Source organism: Xenopus laevis, chromosome 4L (assembly GCF_017654675.1).
Source record: "Xenopus laevis strain J_2021 chromosome 4L, Xenopus_laevis_v10.1, whole genome shotgun sequence".
In the NCBI taxonomy this organism is placed as follows: Eukaryota; Metazoa; Chordata; class Amphibia; order Anura; family Pipidae; genus Xenopus; species Xenopus laevis.
Genome location: NC_054377.1, coordinates 68,438,165 through 68,459,421, shown reverse-complemented (window position 1 = coordinate 68,459,421; position 21,257 = coordinate 68,438,165). Strand labels below are relative to the sequence as shown.

At 38.7% G+C, this 21,257-nt stretch overlaps 1 long non-coding RNA gene across 1 annotated transcript; it reads right to left on the bottom strand.

Moving 5' to 3' along the window:
- Nucleotides 1–10,658: 10,658 nt before the first annotated feature.
- LOC108714137 lies at nucleotides 10,659–20,988 on the bottom strand. Its single transcript, XR_001935312.2, has 7 exons — nucleotides 19,230–20,988; nucleotides 17,716–17,781; nucleotides 16,581–16,655; nucleotides 15,805–15,849; nucleotides 14,255–14,396; nucleotides 13,222–13,358; nucleotides 10,659–10,851 (listed from the first exon to the last, which is right to left on the bottom strand). It is a non-coding gene; the product is annotated as an uncharacterized LOC108714137 (long non-coding RNA).
- Nucleotides 20,989–21,257: the final 269 nt, after the last annotated feature.

Below are 21,257 nucleotides of genomic sequence, written 5' to 3'. Positions count from 1 at the left end.
TTTTATATACACCATAACTAACTTGTTACATTGTCGTAAAGTGTTGCTGTAACTCACTTATATTAGCAACATATCTCAACATATTAATAAGTGAAGATGGGGTGGTCATTCCACTAGCAGAAAAAACATAAACTGAAATCAGTTTTTATAGATCTGCCGCAACACATTTTATTTTAGCCCCAAAGCACTCATTTGAGCATTTTTGGGCCAATATCACCTGTACAGCCTTGTTAGACAATTTTGGTAGCATGGATGGTTTTGGCCCACTCCTTCTGTCATTAGCCTATGGCTAAGCCTCAGGCCTAAGCTAAATTCTGTATATAAATGAAGTAAGATATGTTGCAGTACAGAAAATGAGGGATACATTCAAAAGTGTTTCTAGTTTTATAACGTGCTGTACCTTTCCTCTTCACTTTCACTGAATTTTTCCCCTTCTTTGAAGCCATAAAGCAGAACTGCCACTTTCAACTGAAGATAAAGGCCTTTTGACCCCAGCTTGACATAACCTCCCCTATCAGAAGGGGGCATTTTGACCACTTCAGTTCTGCGTGAGTATCACAGGACAAAAATATTGATATTTTCTATTGATTAACATGGTTAAACTTCATACAGAGGAACATACCTCTGTGACATACCTATATGTCACTATGACATATATATTTTTTGTTAGATGTCATTTAGAAATGAATTCATACCCACTCAATTGTCCTAATAAGGGAGGACAGTCCCAAATCATGGGCCCAAAGGGAGCAGACTTAATTTATGAGGATGGGTATTGAGTTGCACATAAATACAAATGTACAGAAAGAGGCAGGGGACATAACCCAAAACCACAATGTTTCATTTTTAAATGTTGGGATGTACCGGTATGTAAATGTATTTGCATTGTAATTTTTTCATCTTTTTTGTATGTAGGAGCTGTAGGACTGAAGCATGTATTAAACTGTAAACAAAAAGAAATACTCATTGCCCACTTGTCATGGTTTACCCTGTACACCCTCCCTGTAGGCCCTGCTCAGGTGTTCTTTCCTACTTTTTCCCATAGACCCCTTCCGTTATTTCATACTTTCTGCCACTCATGCCTACCATATTCATAATTTTTCTTTTTTTTCTTTATCTCCCTCTCAGTATTCTGTCCTCCATTCCTCAATTCATAAATGGCATTCTTTACTTCTTTGGCACTTTCTCAAAATCTAATTATTCTCCTTTCTCACCTCTCTTTAATTACTACTCTCCACTACCATCTTATGTGCCATTGTCTTGTTAGTTTGTTGCTTCTCAAGTCAATTACTTATTGCCCATGTACCATTGCTTTAACTTCATCTTATTGTTGCTGTTCTTTTCTCTTTTAGCCCCCATTACATTTTCCATTCTATTCTTATAGAAGAATATCAACTCAAGAGTAAAATGTATTCCACATTTGGGAATTCTCCATTTGTTCTTTAAATGTAGCTTCCCCATTCCCCCCAACCCCACCTGTCCCCTAACTTTGACATAGTTCAGTCACACAATTTAGGGAGTGTAGGTGAACACAGGCCACAACAGGACCCTACAATTACAGCATTATTTCAGACAGTAAGCACTGGGTTGCCTTACATTCACTGACTTGTTGTGTGAGACCATGGACAGAAGTGCTCTTTGACTGAGCACTAAGGGGCAAGCTTTAGCACCCTAAGTGCTTTTGCACTTCTCTTCTGGTGTCTATGTTAACATTTTGCATTACATTGCCCATTTACAAGGCCATCTCCTTTTTAAAACTAGGTAAAAGACACATAATTGCTAATGCTTAAAACAATTTTTTTTTTACCAAGGTTAATGGAGCTGTTTCTTTAATGGACACAGATCTACAGTCTCACACTAACTGACTGTTTCAGAACACTTTAGCCATACTGACTATAAATAATTGAATGAGGTTCTATCACTCTGATACAAACATCCAAAGAAGCCAAGTGGTGTTCAGCAGTGTTAGATTTCAAAATTTAAGTGAACCTTCTCAGTGGACCCTTTAAATTCAGCTCAGCTGTTCCTTTATGTGCAGTCCTTATTTGGCCATAAAAATACAAAGAAATCCAAAAGAGGTTTTTCGTACTGATTGTGAACATATATGTATAAGTAACACCTATATTTATTAATGAAATGTAAATCGAATTAGAAGATAAACTTGCGTGCAAAAGATAACGTGTGAGTGGTGCATTTAATGCTAAAGCACAAGAGATGCAATTTTCATTAAGTCTTGCTGTGCCCAACTTCATTTCCATCCATCTGTAACCGTTGTATTTTAGAAAGCTGTATCAATATTTAAACAAGATACATTAGACCCTGTGATAAGTAGATATACCTAAGGTTAAATTTCATACAGTTCACAAACTCAAAAGAAAATTGCAGATATACTCAAATATAGGAACTTTATTTTCCTTTACACACAGGTATCTAAGGGCATACAGTATTGTGCGCAAATAATTTGCCTCCTGAATATATTTGCATTTATTGTTCTTCTTGGTAGTTGTCAGATTGCATGCCAAAGCTTAGACATTCTTCATAGACTGCACTAACGGTCACAAAGATCTTTCACAAGTTCTTGTTATCTGTGGAAAATAAATATTGAGTGTTCTGCCATGTAATGAAAGATACAATAACTTGTATGTTTAGGAAAACGTCAGTGGTGTATTTGTGTTGCATATAAATAAGATGCATTTAGAAAAGGAAAAGTGTCTACTTTTTAAAATTGTCTGTTTAAAATATATCCATATAAAAATAAGCATGGACATTTTATAACAGAAAGTATTCAAAAGTACAGAAAATAATATATATCATTCATATTGTGTGCATAGTTCTGGGGTTTTAATGTATTCCAGGAAACAGGCTTCATTGCAAACTGGCTAGTGTCTTAAAGGAACAGTAACACCAAAATTAAAGTGTTTTGAAGTAGAATATAATGTACTGTTACGCTGCACTGGTACAACTGGTGTATTTACTTCAGATACTGTACATAGTTTATATAAACAAGCTGCTGTGTAGCCATGGGGGCAGCCATTCAAAGCTGAAAAAGGAGAAAAGGCACATGATACACCGTAGATAACAGATTCGCTATTTTGTATACAATGGGATTCTTCAGTTTCTGTTATCTACTGTGTATCCTGTGCTTGAATGGCTGCCCCATGGCTACACAGCAGCTTCTTTATATAAATTATAGTAGTCTTTCTGAAGCAAACACACCCGTTTTACCAGGACAGGGCAACACTACATTATATTGTCATTCGATTGAAACACTTTCATTTTTTGGTGTTACTGTTCCTTTAAGCTTTAACATTGATTCAGAATCTAAAAGTTGGTGATTCAATGGGTTAGAAGTAAACCCAGTTGCACAGACAGAATTTGCAGACCATACAAGCAAATCATAGCAAGTGTGCACTGTATATATCGCAACTCTCCCTACTGAAACTCTCCGTAGTGAACCATCACCAACTGACAGTAATAGCAGCGTTCACTTAAAGGGGTTGTTCACATTCAATGTACAAATCTTATGAAACCACTAACAATGCTCTCAATGTGTTCGAAAAACCATTTTCCATAACAAAAAGTAAAAATGCCATTGTAAAAGCTAATTTCTATACCTATTAACTCAGCCCTTCTCCTGTCTCTCAGACCAGTTTTCTGAAGTGATGGGAGTGGCCTATTTTGAACCTGACACACCAAGAACTTCCTATATGATGACATCATCATGCCCAGGCTTTGCCCTTACTTGTTTCCTATTGGATGTTGATACTGCCCTCCTCCTAGTAATTTATTGGGTGCTTGTGAACTGTAACCAGTCACATAATTTGAATGGTCATTGGTTGATTATTCAATTGTAATGGCAGAGGTTAACAGACGCAGCATATAAACAAAGCTGCCTTGTAACAAACAATCACACAGCCATGCAGACAAATACTGCAGAAAAGGAAGGAGCAACATTGTTTGGCAACCTTTGGCATTAAGCATAATGTCAGTTATTTACAAAATTGCAACAAAACCAGCACTGACTTGCTTAGAAACGTATGTAACACATCTAGCAGGGACAGTAGGGTTGCCACCTCACCCTTTTAAAACCAAACACATATGAAATCCACAGGCTGCATGGCTAATTATAAACTCATTTAGATGCTGCAGACTGAACTGATTTCTGTGCAGCCATGTATCATGCATCTAAATGAATTGCTAATTAGCCATGCAGGCTGTGGATTTCATATGTGTTTGGTTTTAAAAGGGTGAGGTGGCAGCCCTAAGTGACAGGCAGAGCAGTGATGAGGGCAGGTACATTTTTTGAACATTTTGTGCGCTCTCCCAGGGGGGCGGTAATTTACCTAGGAAAACGATACCTTTTTTAAGTGTTCCACTTCTGGAACAAGATTTAGAGCTCTAAATACCAAAAAAGGAAAAAGTTATATTTTTCATGGTATAGGGATCTATACCAGAAAAATATTTTACCTTTTTTATGAGGTAAATACACAAAATAATACATGGACCCCCCCCCCCAAAAAAAAATATATCTCTGGAAAGTACAAGTGTCATCTCCCATAGTAGCCATTATAATCCAATAATTCAAATTTTAAAAAATTATTTCTTTTTCCTGTGTAATACTAAAACAGTCGCTTGTACTTGATCCCAACTAAGATATAATTAATCCTTATTGGAAGCAAAACCAGCCTATTGGCTTTATTTAGTGTTTACACCATTTTCTAGTACCAAGATCCAAATTACAGAAAGATCTGCTATCCGGAAGACCCCAGGTCGCAAGCATTCTGTATAACAGATGCCTTTCCTGTACCTTGTACTTGATCCCAACTAAGATATAATTAATCCTTATTGGAAGCAAAACCAGCCTATTGGGTTTATTTAATGTTTACATGATTTTCTAGTAGACTTAAGGTATGAAGATCCAAATTATGGAAAGATCCATTATCCAGAAAACTCCAGGTCCCAAGCACCTTGATCCCCCCATCTGCGCAGTTGAAGTCTTTGCAGTACACAGCCCACACTCCCCCTCTCAGTACCTGAATGCTGCTCAAATTCCCCAGCACAGCCAGCACAGGAAGCAGTGGCAGATTGACAGCAGACATAGCCAATAGGAGTTAAGTTAGCTGCCAGTACAATGTGTGATGTCATATAAGGAAGAGGAAGTGAACACTGTAGTGTTTTTGGGGGTCAGTGACCCCCTCCCAGCACAGGGTCTGTGTGGAACTGAAGGATTAGTACAGGGACACTTCTGAGGTGAATATCTCTTGAACTGTACTTTTTCTGTTAACTATTTCTATGGAAAAGTTTGTTCTATTCATGTGAACTGTTAGATTTGTCAATTTGTTACAAAGGTGAACAACCCCTTTAACTCAAGCCATTCATAAGAACAGGCTGGACAGGCATAATGACATATTTAATTTGTCACAATTCCAGTCACATTTTTAAACAAATCCTAAAATGTATATGTTTACTGATATAATAAAATGTAATTCTTCTGTGTTGCTTCCAAGCTGCCTTATTTGATCTCTTCTACAGACTCATGTGTAGTGTGGGTAAGTATTTGCTGACAGGCCATGAATCTGTCAGGAAAAGAGATGCAATAATTCTAGGAAATTATATGATCAGAAATAAGGTGGTAGTGTTGTCAATAGTCCTCAGTTGACAGGCTTCTGAAAAGGATTCAAAGGGCTGCTTATTATTCTAGAAAATATTTGGCATGATTACTAATATATTATATTTCTATGGATCATATGCCCTATTTAATAGTGCATTCCAATTCCAGAGGACTTCATAAGGGTAATGGCCGCCATCAGGGAGTCACAGTCCTCCCGCGTCGCACTGAACTGATTTTGCCGGCAAAATTTACATTGGTTGCGTCCCGTGCGTATTCATGACGTCAGTACGCACGGGCGCAACTCTATTTAAGCCGCCGCAGCCTGCTGCCTTGCGCAAAGAAGATTGAAGACGCGTCTTGAGAAGGAGCTGCTTCCTGGAGACAGAACTGCTTCATGGAGATGGCGAAGACACGGAAGACACCGCTGGAGGAAGAAGAAGACTGCACAGGAGAAGAAGACCACACAGAAGAAGGAGAAGAAGTCGCAACTGGAGACCCCCAGTTGCAGGCAAGTGCCACTGATCAATGTGAGCCCCTGATCCCACCATTCAGCGCCACTGACCACCAATGTGAGCCCCTGAACACCAATGTGACACCCCGTGTGGGCCCCCAGGCCCTGAAGCCCTAATGTGGACCCCTGAAGCCCTAATGTGGGCACTTGAAGACCTAAAGTGGGCCCCTAAAGCCCTAATGTGAGCCCTTATAGCCCCAATGCTGGCCGCTGAAACCCCGTGCGGGCCCTTGATGCCCCACGCGGGCCTCTGAAGCCCCACGCGGGCCCTTGAAGCCCAAATGCGGGCCCCTGCATCCCCCCAAGGAAGGGCCACTGAACCATCAATGCAGGGCCCCTGATCCTTCCAAGGAAAGGCCCCTGATTCCCCCCAAGGAAAGGCCCCGATTCCCCCCAAGGAAGGGCCCCTGTGGTGGCAGGCTTAATAACCCTTTTGCCAAAATGCTTTTTTTACTGTTTCTGTGTTTATGTCCATGTGACCTGGTGGGGGCGTGGCGAGGGGGCCCAGAAAATGTTGTTGTGTGGGGCCCCGTGATTTCTGATGGTGGCCCTGGTAATGGCACACAATGGTATTTCTTTGTTGTTGGACAAAACGCTGTTACGACTGTTGCCACCCTGTGTCTGCGTTAAGTGAATGGAATCTGCCTGTCACTGCTCACTGCCTGTAGATATATAGTTCCCACACACAATCCCCTGTGCCTTTCAGTGTGGTGCGTTCACTCCCTAGAAGCTTGGCATAGTACCAGCTTCAGCAACACAGTTTAAATGGGTTTAAGACCCCTGCATTGCATTGTATGTGTGACTTCTGTTGTTTTTTTACTGCTCACTTGCTATCACTGTTCTCTTAGTCCGTTTGCTCCAGCGGGGAGCATAGGGCCTCACCGCCCATGTCCATCCGGCTGCCTTCATTTCAGCCTCCATGCACCTCCTCCATGTCAGTCTTGGCCGGCCAACTTTTCTTTTCCCTTGTGGGTTCCACTCAAGGGCTTGCCTTGTGATGTTGTCAGAACTCTTTCTGAGGGTGTGGCCTATCCAGCCCCACTTTCTTCTTCTGATTTCGATGGGGATCTGTTTTGATCTTTTCCATAGGCTGATGTTGGAAGTTTTCTCTGGCCATCTGATGTGCAGGATGTGTCGTAGGCAGCGGTTGATGAAGGTTTAGAGCTTACTTGTGGTTGTCATGGTCAGTCTCCAGGTTTCCGAACCATAAAGCAAGACTGCTTTCACATTGGTGTTAAAAATACGAATTTTGGTTTGTTGTGAAAGGTCAGTGGAGTTCCAGACGGGACGTAAGGTGTTGAATGCATGCCTGGCTTTGTTGATGCGGCTCCTGATGTCCTCATCTGCTCCTCCATCCTTGCTTACTACGCTGCCCAGGTAGACAAACTTGTCCACGTCCTTAATGTCAACTCCTTGCAGCTGGATTTGGTCTTGCTGCTGGTTGTTAATTCTCATGGTTTGTGTTTTGTTCCTCTGATAGACGTGTGAGTTTCTGCTGTGCATCTTGTTGTCTGTGCGACAGGAGGCTGACATCATCTGCAAAGTCTAGGTCCTCCAAGATTTTAGTGAAGGACCAGCGGATTCCTGTGTTGGCATTTTGTGTAGAACTCTTCATAATCCAGTCTACTACCAGCAGGAAGATGGTTGGTGACAACATGCAGCCTTGTCTCCCCCCCCATCCGCACTTCAAAAGGCTCTGTCATTTTTCCTTTATGCACAACCTGGCATGTGGAGTTGTTGTAAAGTTGTTTGATAATGGAGATGAATTTTGGTGGTATCCCATAATGTGCCATAAGTTTCCAGACGACCTCTCTATCTACACTATCAAAGGCCTTCTCAAAGTCTAGAAAGATTGTGTAAACTGGAGACTGCCATTCCAGTGACTGTTCTATGATGATGCGCTATGTTGCAATGTGGTTCGTGCAAGATTTGTCCTGCCTGAAGCCTGCTTGCTCATCTCGCAGTCGTTTGTCTAGAGCCTCCCTCAGTCTCAGCAGCATGATTCGTGTGAGTACCTTGCTAGGTACAGATAGGAGCATGATGCCTCGCCAGTTGTTGCAGTTGGAAAGGTCGCCTTTCTTAGGAAGTTTCACCAGATGCCCTTTCCTCCACTCTTTTGGCACGCTTTCATGCTCCCAGACTTTCTGAAGCAGTGGGTATAGCATGTTCGTGGTTGTTATGACGTCCGCTTTTAGGGCTTCAGGTGGGATACCATCTGGACCTGCTGCTTTCCCAGCCTTGATTTCTTTAACTGATGTGATGATCTCGGCTCTACTGGGTGGGTTGGTGTTGATGTCCAAAAGGCTGTCTGCTGGTGGGATGAGTGGAGGCTGCTCTAGAGGTGGCCTGTTGAGGACTTCTGCAAAGTGCTCGACCCATCTCGTTCGTTCTTGGCCTTCGTTGGTGATGGTGCGGCCTTCTTTGTCCTTTGTTGCACATGATGGCTGAGTGTTCTTGCCTGCGAGAGTTCTGGTGATCTCATACAATCGCTTTATGTCCCATTTCCCCGCTGCCGTTTCTGCCTCCTCTGTAAGGTCATGGATGAATTTCCTCTTGTCCGCTCTACAGCTCTTTTTCACCATCCAATTTGTCTCCCAATACTGTGCTTGGAGGTCCATCTTCTCCTGATGATTTTGACGATTATTCATCTTCTGTTGGAGTTCTTTTCTTTCAGTCATAAGATCCCATGTACCCGGTGACAACCATTCCTTGTGCTTTCTGTTCTTTTTCCCCAGGACTTCTTGGCAGGTATCCCTCCAGACTTTCTTCAGCTCCAGCCAGTGGTCTTCCACTGTCTCTTTCTCCAGCTCTGATAGTGCCTCAAAGCGGTTCTTCAAGCTGCACTGGTATTCTGTAGCTTTGTTTGCATCTTTCAGGCTCTGCACATTATATTTGAATGCTGGCCTCTGTACCTGGTCCCTGTGTGCCCTTAGCTTCAGCCTCAGTGTCGCCTGTACTAGGTGGTGGTCTGACACAGCATCCGCCCCTCGCTTCACTCTGACGTCTAGTAGACTCCTCCTCCACTTTCGACCAATGGTGATATGGTTGATCTGGTTCTCTGTCTTTCCATCAGGGGAGGTCCAGGTCTTCTTGTGGATGCTCTTGTGCGGGTAGACGGTGCCTCCAATGACAAGCTCGTTGAAATCACAGAAGTCCATGAAGAGTTCTCCATTTTCATTTTTCTCCCCCACTCCATGTTTGCCCATGATTAGTTCTTTTTCGGTGTTGTCCTTCCCAACTTTGGCATTTAGGTCTCCCATGAGGATCTTTAAGTCCCTTCTATGTATCTTATCAATAGCTGCCTGCAATGCACTGTAAAACTCTTCTTTCTCTTCTTCTTTTGCAGTGTTAGTAGGTGCATAACACTGAGTGATGGTAACGTTTCTTCCTTTGGACTTGAATCTAGCTGACAGGATTCTCCTGTCAGGATTCAGCTATCACTGTTCACTGGCTGGAAACTGGCCAAGAATACATCTCTGGCTGAAATCTTTCTTGTGTGTGCAGTGACAGGTGGATACCATTCAGGCCAGACTGCACCCCCTCGCCCCCACCCCCGGAATATGCATCTACAGCCATCTCTAATGTGGCCTAGATGTTTTCAGTTACAAAACAAGGTATATACAAAAAGACATCTTTAGTAAATATGTCTAATACATGTTTTTGTTTATCTGGGATTTATTGCTTACTTGATCTTTTCCATGAAATCTGAAAATGTTTTTGGTGTGATTTCTCAAAGCAGCAATGTTCACAGACAACAGGGAAATCACATTGAAAGAAAGGATATATAAACTAAGAAAATCATGAATAACTTTCATTTCCAAAGCCAAAAAGCAATAGAAAGGGAGAAATATAAACACAGCAAATCCTAGTCAGGTTTCTACATGACTTAGGTGGTGATATTCAAATTAATCTTAAGTCAAAGACAGACAATTTGGAAATCAAGGTTTGTAAAACTCCAAAAACAATCTGCAACAAAGTTAAAACTTGACAAAAGGTTTTATTGCATGTTTGCAGATTTAAATGGGTGGTTCAACTTAAAGTTAACTTTTCATATGTTATAAAATGGCCAATTCTAAGCAACTTTTCATTTAAACTCCAGCTTTATAATGGGGTTACTGAACCCACCTGATGCTTTGTAAAGCTCCAAATAAAAGTAAAACTTTGTATTACTCATATTTCTATTCAGGTTCTCTCTTCATATTCCGGTCTCTTATTCGGTGTATGGTTTGGACCCTAGCAACCAGATTTCTGAAATTGCAATCTGGAGATCTGCTGAATACAAATCTAAATAACCCAAAAAAAGACACTTTAACCACAATGTTATGACATGTTATTGACTCCAAAGCATTTTGGTGAAATTATGCTGTTTTACATATTTTTCAGGCAAATCAAAACATGCCAGCCAGGGCGATTCTCACCCCCTTGCCTCCTGAGGCATCACTAGTGCAGGCTTACTGCATTAGAAGAGATGGAGCATACTAATGTGTCACACAGCTTGATGGTGGGGCATAGATCCAGTGGGTTTATATCCAAGTACAAGGCAATATACAGTCTGTCAGTGCCATGTAATTTGTCTTGAATCTTAAAAAAAATTATAATAACTTTCCTAAAAGAGCCAAATACTGATAACACACAGTGTTTTTTTTTTACATATTTTATTTATGGTTCTTACAAAGCAAACTCAGAAAGTCACACAAAGAAAAAGTGCTTCAAGATTCAAAGATGTCATCTAAAAAAACAAAAAGAGAATACATTATGTTTTGATTCTACAAAGATGCCAGCTAAGTAATCTACATAACAATATAGCAAGCACTGACAGGGTCACATGACCGGCAGTATTATTAAACAGTAGTGAACAGTGGTGGTACTGCACAGTGCAGGTACCTGGAGCCCTCAAACCCCTTTAACACATAAAGCTTAATGCTGCTTATTCCTAGTGGTTGTTCTCAAAACAATTATCTAAAATAAGATTTAATCAGATGCTTACAATTGGTGAGATTTTTAACTCCAAATACCACACACCAGCATTATAAAAAAGGCTTCTTTCAGATTTCTGCTGCTAAATGCTCTGGCTGTGCTCCACATTTTACTTTATTTGTACAAGGGAGTAAAATGGCAAAGTCAAGTGATGTTTTTAAAGAAAAGAAGGAAATACACTTTTTTTCCCAATTGCCCATGCAACAGGGGAGCAACAAATCAGCCAGTGTATATACAAATTTAAATTTGCTTGCTGTACACTTGGATCTGATTAATGGTGAGTTTCTAAAGAATGTGGATGCCGCCAATTAGTAAAAAGAATCAAAAAAGAGAATCATTGTACTGAGACTTGGAATGGAGTCAAGAAAAGGAAAAGTTTCATTCGGTACTTGACACTAATTGGATTCATGCGTCTTTTTTTTTTTCTCTTGTGAAGTACTCGGCACTCTACAAGGAAATGGGTCGTATGGATGCTACTACACTTCAATAAACAACTGCTAGCTTTCACACTAGGAGCTTTCATTGTTCCAGAAAAGGCAGATTTAATCTTTTTAAGGATACAGGCTAGGAGAGTGGCTTATCAGTTGTATGGTCGCAGTGCTAGATTTCAGAACATTACATTATTGGGCTCTTTTATGACACACAAGTCACCAGACTTTCATTCAAAAGCAAAATAATTGCTTGCATCACTAGGAGACTTGTTACAAAAATAGTTTAAAGGGGTTGTTCACCTTTAAATTAACTTTTAGTTTGAGGTAGATAATGATATTCTGAGACAATTTGCAATTGTTTTTCATTTTTAATTATTTGTAGTTTTTGAGTCATTTAGCTTTTCAGAAATCTTGTTGCTAGGGACCAAATTACTCTACTAACGATGCTTTGATTTGAATAAGAGACTAAAATATGAATAGGGGCAAAATGCGTCTGTTCGCTCTGGAGCCAACACAAGGCTTCCAGACGTGAGCAGACAAGAAGATTTAGCTAGCTGTCGGGGGCTGAAATCAGCCTACATATATTTCGGCACACTGATTTCGGCCCCATCTGGCCCTAGCCTAATCATCTGCCAGCTTCCTTTCTTGTAAGAATTTCACCTGGTTGCTCCTGTCCCTGTAGCAATCACACACTGTATCTCCTAAATGCTAAAGGAGGTGGGTGGGGACTGCTACAGTAAAATTGTGCCTACTATCTGTTCTAACCCCCTGTTAACTTCCTCTCTCAATCTTCCAGCCACTAACAGGACTAAATTGCCAATACCCTTTGCTACCTAGCTCAGTTAAAGGGACCTCTCTTCCTACCCATTTCATGGCCCAGTCCTATACCTGTCTGGATCTGGGGACCCACTTTCTTGTTTATAATTTAGTGTTCACCATCTTACTCATACTGAGAGAGGCAGATTTATCATAGTGTGAAATTAGAGCTCACCACAGAAAAACTCACCCACTATCTATTCATTCCTATAGGATTTTTAGAAGCGTATTTATCAATGGGTTACTGTTAGAGTTACTGTTTGATACATATGCTTTTAAAAATCCCCTAGGAAAGAATACAAAGTGGGTGACATTTTTTTATGTGGTGAGCTCTAATCTCACACTTTGATAAATCTACAGTCTTTCTTCTGACTTTTTATATTATTCTGGGTGACTCCTGTTCAACAGACTTAAGTTTGTTTTTTATTCCATTAATTGTAACTTTAATTGGTATATATGTGTGTTATCAGGTAGGGCAGGAGTCCCCAACCTTTTTTACTCGTGAGCCACATTTAAATGTAAAAAAGAGTTGGAGAGCAACAAAAGCATTAAAAAGCCCATGGGGATGCCAAATAAGGGCTGTGATTGCTCCTATGTGGACTGGCAACCTACAAGAGGCTCTGTTTGGCAATACACCTGGTTGTTATGCAACCAAGACTTGTCTCCAAGCCTGGAATTCAAAAATAAGCACCTCCTTTGATGCCACTGGGAGCAACATCCAAGGTGTTGGTGAGCAACATGTTGCTCGCGAGCTACTGGTTGGGGACCACTGAGGTAGGGTATTGAAACTCATGAGCTAATTTATCATTTTCAAAAGAAAAAAAATTACAGACATAGGAAAAAAGTTAGTGGCGTTAAAATTATGCAATACTTACATATCTGTCAGAGATGACATATGTCCATTAAAGAAGCAATCCAAATGTAGCAGGATATAACCTCCAAAAACTGAACTGAGGATAACAGTTCCTATTATTTATTTCACCCAGGATTTTAAACAATTTCACTCTTTGCTCTGAAAAAAAGATTGCAAGTTATTATTCTTTATTATAATACCACCAACATATTAGACAATGTTTTGTAGAGAATATTGGACAAAATTGCTTGTTTGATGAGGTCACCAAGTGCCTTATTGCCATCACACCATGTTTCTCCTAAATGCACCTGCTAAGGAAGGGTGGGCGGTGGCTGCCAAGGTAAAAATGGCACCTAGTCTCAGTTCTAACCCCCAGTTTGCTTCTTTTCTCATTCTCCCAGTCACTTACAATACTACATGGTCCATAATCCCTTAGTACCTAACTCACTAATATGGGGCCTAACCTCCTACCCATTTCTTTACCCTGTCCCCTCCACCTGTCCGGTTACAGGGGCCCACTTTCTTGTTTATAAACTAGTTTTTGCCATTTTATTCATATTCTTATTCACACTCTAAGTCTCTGGGTGCTGCTATTCACCAGACTTAACTTAGCATAGGTATGGGATCCGTTATATGGAAACCCGTTATCTGGAAAAATCTGAATTACCGAATGGCCATCTCCCATAGATTCGATTTTATCCAAATAATCCAAATTTTAAAAAAGTATTTTCTTTTTCTCTGTGATAATAAAATAGTTTCTTGTACTTGATCCAAACTAAGATATAATTAATATTTATTGGAAGCAGCCTATTGGGTTTATTTAATGTTTAAATGAGTTTCTAGTAGAGAACGGTGTGAAGAAGCATTCTATATAACAAGTCTCATACCTGTATTTTATTTCAGTGATAGTATTGTGAATTGCTATACACATATACTAAGTAGGGTAATAAAGTTCATTAGCTAATTTATCATTCTTAAAACAACACGTAAACATCAAAAAGTAGGTAGGATTACAGCAAATTTACATACATACAATAGGTTGAAACAATACTTACATCTTTAAGTCAGAGATTACATATGTCAAATACAACAGCAATCCAATAAATAGTAGGAAACAACTTCCAATAACTGATCCCAGGATAACAAGATCCCTATAATTCCTCTCTTCCAGGATTTTAAAGGATTTTTCTATCCGCTCTGAAGAAAGATTGCAAGATGTTATTGGTTTTTTTTTTGCAGAACACATACTGAGCAGAACTTTCTAAAATAAAAATAGGTAGAGTTTTTAATCAAAGTTTTGAAAAGAATATTGGAAATAATCACTTATTTTGTGAGGTCACCAAGTCAAAACACGTTGAAACAATCGTTTGACCCCTGGACTAAAAATCAGATGGTGTTAGGTCCCATAATAGGCCAATAAGCTGCTAACTTGGTTAGGACTGGCCAAGTCAATAGACAATATTGGCCTATTTATGGCCACAAACACAAAATTTCCACACTAGAAAGAAAACACATTAACCCCCATTAATTATTTTTAATTATTCTTAATTTAGCTCATCCTCACAGGTGATGCAGTCAACAAATTTCCCTTTTACCATCCCTACTCCCCAGATTAATCAGATGCTCAGTGAGTTTTGGACATATAAATACTGACAGTATTAAAGGGGACCTGTTTCATGTTTAATTTGAAAAGGACTTTTATTATACAGTTTTTTATGTCTGCGTAACATGTCCCCTGTAAGGCCATGTCACACAAGACATTTCCCCTGCCAGCATATCTTGGGAGAGAATTTGTTTCTGTCCCTTCAGAAACAATTAAGTATACTTCTTTTGTACTTAAATCCACCCTGTTTGTAAACTAACAGGCTAAGTAATTTCCTTCGCTAGCACTGATATGCCTGGGGAGGAAACACCTCATGTAACATGGCCCTTAAAATAAATAAAAATTCATAGAATGCAGAAAAGCACAAAATGATACCAGTCATATAAGTAGTATGCTCTTTGTCTACTAATTGTCCAGTATTCAATCTGCGCCCGCTATCAGCTTTCCCTTCCCTTAATTCTTCTAATATGCCCTGGGTAGTCTCCTTGTTGTGAGGTATCACTTTTGGGCCTATTTATTAACATTAAAATTTCACATTTTTACACAAATCAAATTTTTCTCTAAAAATCTAAAATCTAGATTTTAGAATCTAAAATTATAAAAAATATCAAGATTTAAAAAGTATAAAAATCTCAAAAACTTGAATCCAAAAATTCAGCAAGTAAAAGCAATCAAGGTCCCATAAGTCAATGGGAGCTACACTGATCCTATTGGGCATTTTTTTTAGCCATTCAGACTTTTATAGGTTTCTGGGTTTTTTTCGTAAGTAATTGTCAAAAAACAAAAACTTTTAGTGGTTTTCAAATGTCTTAGCTTTTTTTTGTTCCTGCTTTTTAATAAATTACATGGCTTTCAGGTTTTTGAGAAAATTAGTTTATTCGTGGTTTCAAAATCCACTAAAATTAAAATGTTGATAAATGGGCCTAAGAGTTATTAGCAGCTTAAAATTAAAGTGACATTGTATAAAACATCATTCATGGCATTTTGTAAAATTGGGTTTACCTTGTAATGAAAAAGGTTTTCCAGTAGGTGCTACAGTAGAAGCTTCTATAGGATATAAAAAAGAAAATTTATTGTGAAAATATGACATGAATATTCATAAGATAGATAGATAGAAATATAGATAAATATATGGACCAGAGTTAATTTACAAATGAAAAATCTGACACAAACAAGGCCATTTAAATGAACCAGAACAGAAAATGAACCAGAACTTGACTGGAGTATTAGGATTGCCTCACCTTGAAGTGGATTAGGGCAGGAACTGATGCGAAATGTATAATCTTTTTAAAGTACTGAGGAATATGTTTGCACTATATAACTAAAGAATAATTGTAATAACTTTGCCTATTGATATTATCACAGAAAATAAACCCTTCTTTCTAGATTAATTCTTGAATTATTATTATTATTTTCACACTTGATTAACCACAATTCATTGAATTATTTGCTAATTTTATGCTCTATTGAAACATTATCTTAGAGACAAAGGAACTGCTAAGATGAGAGGAATCACTCTATAATAAACACAAGGACAAATATATACAACAGCAGTAAATACAAATAAAGCTTTGGGGCTAAGCTTTCTGAATGTCAAGGTTAACTCTACCTTTCATCTGACTGGCAATTTACAACTCTTAATAGTAAGATATGGGTAGAGGCACATGGGTGGCACTTTGTCTTTGCACATTTTAATTTTATTTGTACAGTTGTCCTAAAAAATATATATATAATATATATATTAAAAAATATAAAAAGGTAGAAATTATTAATCTTACTTTGCATGTTTCTGCTGTTTTCCAAGGTACTTTCTTCATCATCATTATCATCATCATAATATGATTCAGTATTTACTACATTGAGAGAAAAATATTTGTAATTGAAGGTTATTGTCAACATATTAGCCATTTATATGTCACTTATTTATGTATTTCTAGGTTACCATTGGGGCGGTAGCAACCACTAAATAAATATCTTTAAACAGGTACAGTAGGTAGAATAAAGAAATTGAGTGTCTAATTGGTTGCTAAAGTTTACTGTAACAAAGCATATTTGCCTACTGTTAGTTAATGAATTACATTGTGCAGAGGAAAGCAAGTCATTGAAACACAGTTACACGGACCTCCTCAGATGAAGCACCCAATAATGTGAAATGCGTCAGGAGGGAGTGGCTAACATGAGGTTTGCAGACATGGGGGAGACACTGCCATGTGGTATGGTGAACATTTTTAAGTAGATTGTTTAAATTGTATTATGTTGATCTAAATGGTATTGGTGATTTTGCACTAATAAAGATCTGAAGTGAGCCACTGTGCATGTTTCTAATTTTAAACACAGTTACAGGCATAAACATAGTGGTATAGGAAAAACGAGATTCTCAGACTGTATACCACTATCAGTAAGTGTAAATAATAATGACTGGTATTCAATAAAAGATGCAAAAAAAAACAGTAGGGCTCATTTACAGCTGCAAACACACTGGGCCACTTGCATTTTTCCCCTAATCAGTTGAGTTCCATATAGCTGCTCACAGCATTGCTTGGTTCTTCCTTGCTTTTTGTTCTGAATCAGGCACTGCTGTGCCTAGTAATGCATGGGAACCCTGGACATACCACCCCCATCTAATTAGATTGTAGCCCCTGAGTTCCTACAGAGTTCCTAGAGCGCCCTGCGTCATACAACACTTGCATGCCGGAAATGATGCCAGACAGACTTTAAAAATATTTGGCGCAGCTGCACCCAATTTGCTTTGGAGTGCACACAAAATTGGTTTATTTTTGTCAAATAGGAGAAAAACACATGGCAATCACACTTTGCTCACTGCACTTGTGGACATATATGAGCCCTAATATATGTGTGATATACTGGAACAATAAAACCATGCTAAATTCACATTTTCAATAGAAAACATACCTCCTAATGCTCTATTATCAACAACAGTATCTGGAGTAACTTCGTAATCCATAAATATATTCTTGCCTGTTTTAAAAAAGAAAAAGTCAGAATTAAGCTCAGAGAGTTATACATAAGTGTGCTATATCTGCTCTCTGTACGGAGCACCGGATTCTTGATCCAGTGCTCAGTGCAGAGACCAGCAATTCTGGGGATACAAGTGTTCTGTCAACATTAAGCCCCCGGAGTAACAAAATAATAATACTTAATAATATTGCAGAACTATGCTGCCTATTTGGTAGGTGTGCAGATTAAAGTTAGAATGACGTGCAAGTTAGGGGATGTGTAAGGAGAAGGAGGGGAGATTTTACTTGGAAACATGTAAAAATGTCAACCAGCTTGTCTTGCTCAATAATAGGTGGACTTGAAATTAGACTATACTAGCCATTCTGGTTCCATGCAAGTAGAAAAAACAATTAAAAAAAAAAGTATTATTAAACTAAACCTGTATGGTATGACAGCAATTTCACATTATGTATTTTAGGATCTGTACAAAGGGGAAGTTAACCTGCACTTTTCTTGGCATTGTATATATATATATATATATATATATATATATATATATATATATATATATATTACTGTATATACAGTAAACTACTGTTAAAAATACTCTTAAGATTTAGTCCCCTGTATACGGAATAACAGTTATAACCCACAGTTTAATCCTCCACTGATTAATGCAAAAAAAAAAAAAGGAAATATTTTCCAAAATTATTGCCCCAAATGCAAACATATCCTGAGCTATTGGCTGGGAAAAAAACATAATAATACATAATAAAAACATAATGATAAATATTAATTTGTTTACTGTCTGTGGTGGTAATAAAATCTATAAAATGATACCTGAAGTTCTTTTACAAAAAAGAAAGAAAAATATAAAAATCAACAAAAATGTCCACCAACGAATTGTTGTGTCTCTCTCCATGTCTGTCAAACTACAATAAGCGATAATCTGGGTAACAACTAGACTTTCCTGAGATGCCCATTATGACATCAAGCCAGACAAGCCTGATGACATCACAATGAGTATCCAACAGATGTCTAGAGGGACAGGGAAAGGCAGACTAACGGTAGCACCCACAATGCCACTATTATACTTTATAAGTACTAGAGTGAAACCTCAATGTTACATCCCTTGATTTTAAAGTAGACATAGGATAAGTCAAAAGTCCCTTCCAAAAGCACAGTAGGAGGGGACAGCCAATCACAGCCCTGCTGTCAGTCTAGCTGCTGATTGGTTCCTATCCTACATTGCAGTCTGTTGAGTGCCGCTGACTACCCAGCACAGCGTTGGAAAGGAGGCAGTGGATTGGAACAGAAATTTTCCTGAAACACTACTTTTTTGAGCACATTCCTTCAAGTTTTTCCTCAAGTTACATTGTTTTTTTTGTAGTCCCACCAACATACAGTATAATACGTAATACATTTCCCTGATTTTACAAAAAAATGTTCTGGTCCCCTGAAAAACGTACCGTAGTATGGTTATTCAACTGTGTTTGTATTTTTTCTTAACCTTTTCCCTGCAAACAATGCAGGTACTACATCATTGCAAAATGCTGTTCCTGAAGAGTGGAATCTGTGGTAGAGAAAGGGTTAAATTATAAAAAGTGAAACCCAACAAATGCATGTGTGTCGCCATGTTTTATCCAGATTGTTATAAACCAAACAGTTTAGGTAACTTCTATAATTCTCCTGGTATCTATAATGATGCTGTCAAGTTTGCTTTGGTGAATAAATAGGGAACTATATACGGTATATGCATTTTTAATGAAACTCAGTGCTATTTTAACAGCATAACATCTAACTGAAATGGGTTGATTTCACGGTGATAATAAAATCTCATTAAAGAAAAATGTAACCTTTAATTTAGTGTTATATAGGTAGACCGATTGTAAGCAATTTGTTTAGCTGGTCTTTTGCTCTTTTTCCATGTATTTTTTTAATCTGCACCTTCTTATACTGATTTCTTTATAACCTGATATGTAAGTGCTATGACATTTCTAGAGCATGACCCTGAGAATTATTTCCAGGCAAATATCATTGCCTGTTCATATAAAAACAGGCAAAAGAAAAATATATTAGAAAAGAAATATTACCCTGACTGAAAATTATTAAAAATTGCATAAGTTTTTTAAAAAAATCAGTTGCGTGTAAACTCACTTCTATTTGCTCTTAACACTTTCATATAGTTACGCTAAGCATTGCTCAGTTCTTCCTGAAACTACCACCCCCTCCTAGCTCCAGAGTCCTACAGTGCTTGCAACAAGGGCACACAAATCACTTGCATGCTGGAAATCAGGGCCGGACTGGGAGGAAAAAGCAGCCCTGGCAAAAGTATCAAAGCAGCCCATGTTTTCTCGCCAATGCAAAGCATGATATATATATTTTCAACCCCAAGGACTAGGGTGAACTAGAACTAGTGTTTATTAATAAATATTTTAAGAGCTCTATTTCTTGTACCAAGCAGGGTCCATTATCATATAATTACCAGCATTATTGTACACCCTAAATGCTTAAACTGACCCTTGCAACAAATATCTCACCCCAGTTTCTATCACAGCTATTCTGTGGATTGGATTCGTGGCCTAAGAGAGCTTGATCACCATGTGTCACAGTCCAAAATATTATGTTTATATATTATCATCTAATTGTCTCTTAGATTGTTCCTGTGGCTACTCCCATTCCCCCATAAGTAATAAAAAAGCACTACGTTTTCCCCCAGGAATAGTTACCAATAAACATAAACATGTCCTCACAGAACCCATACACACTTCCCACAGTAAATGCTGCCATACTGCATGCCTGGCTGGAGCCCAACTGCCTGCAATTACCTGAGAAGTCTGGCAGATCTTATGCCAATGCCTATCTTTGGGTGCACACAGACACATTCGTTCGGTTCTATATTAACACAACTGGAAAAGCTTACTGGCCTTCTTCTGTGACCTTTCATACCCGTATATGCACTTCCCCTACACTTCCACTAGATGGCGAGGCATTAGAACAGTGATTAGCATATCTCCAGTCTCTCCACCTCTTATGCCACTCTGTTCAAAGCAGGCTGTTTGTTCTATTATCCGGTTTGTTGATTGCCGAAGGTGTTAACTCTGTTGTGGGAACAGTTCATTTACATATTAAAGGCGGGCCTAATTAGCATTTTTCGTCAAGCGGCCCATTTACATTTCAAAGCAAACGGCCCGTCGGGCATTTGCCCGAACCAGTAAATGGCCAGTCCGGGCCTGCTGGAAATGACACCAGACAGACTTTAAAAATATTTGGTTCACCTGAAGTGCACACACAATTGCTTTAATTTTTCAAATAGGGGAAGAACGCATGTCAATTGTGCTGGAAATTGGACTGGACATTCTGGAGCGTGACCCTGAGAAATATTTTTAGGCAAATATCATTGCCTGTTCATATTTACAGGCAAAAGACATATATGTTAGAAAAGGAATATTACCCTGACTGCAAATTATTAAAATGTATATTCCAGCACAAGTGTT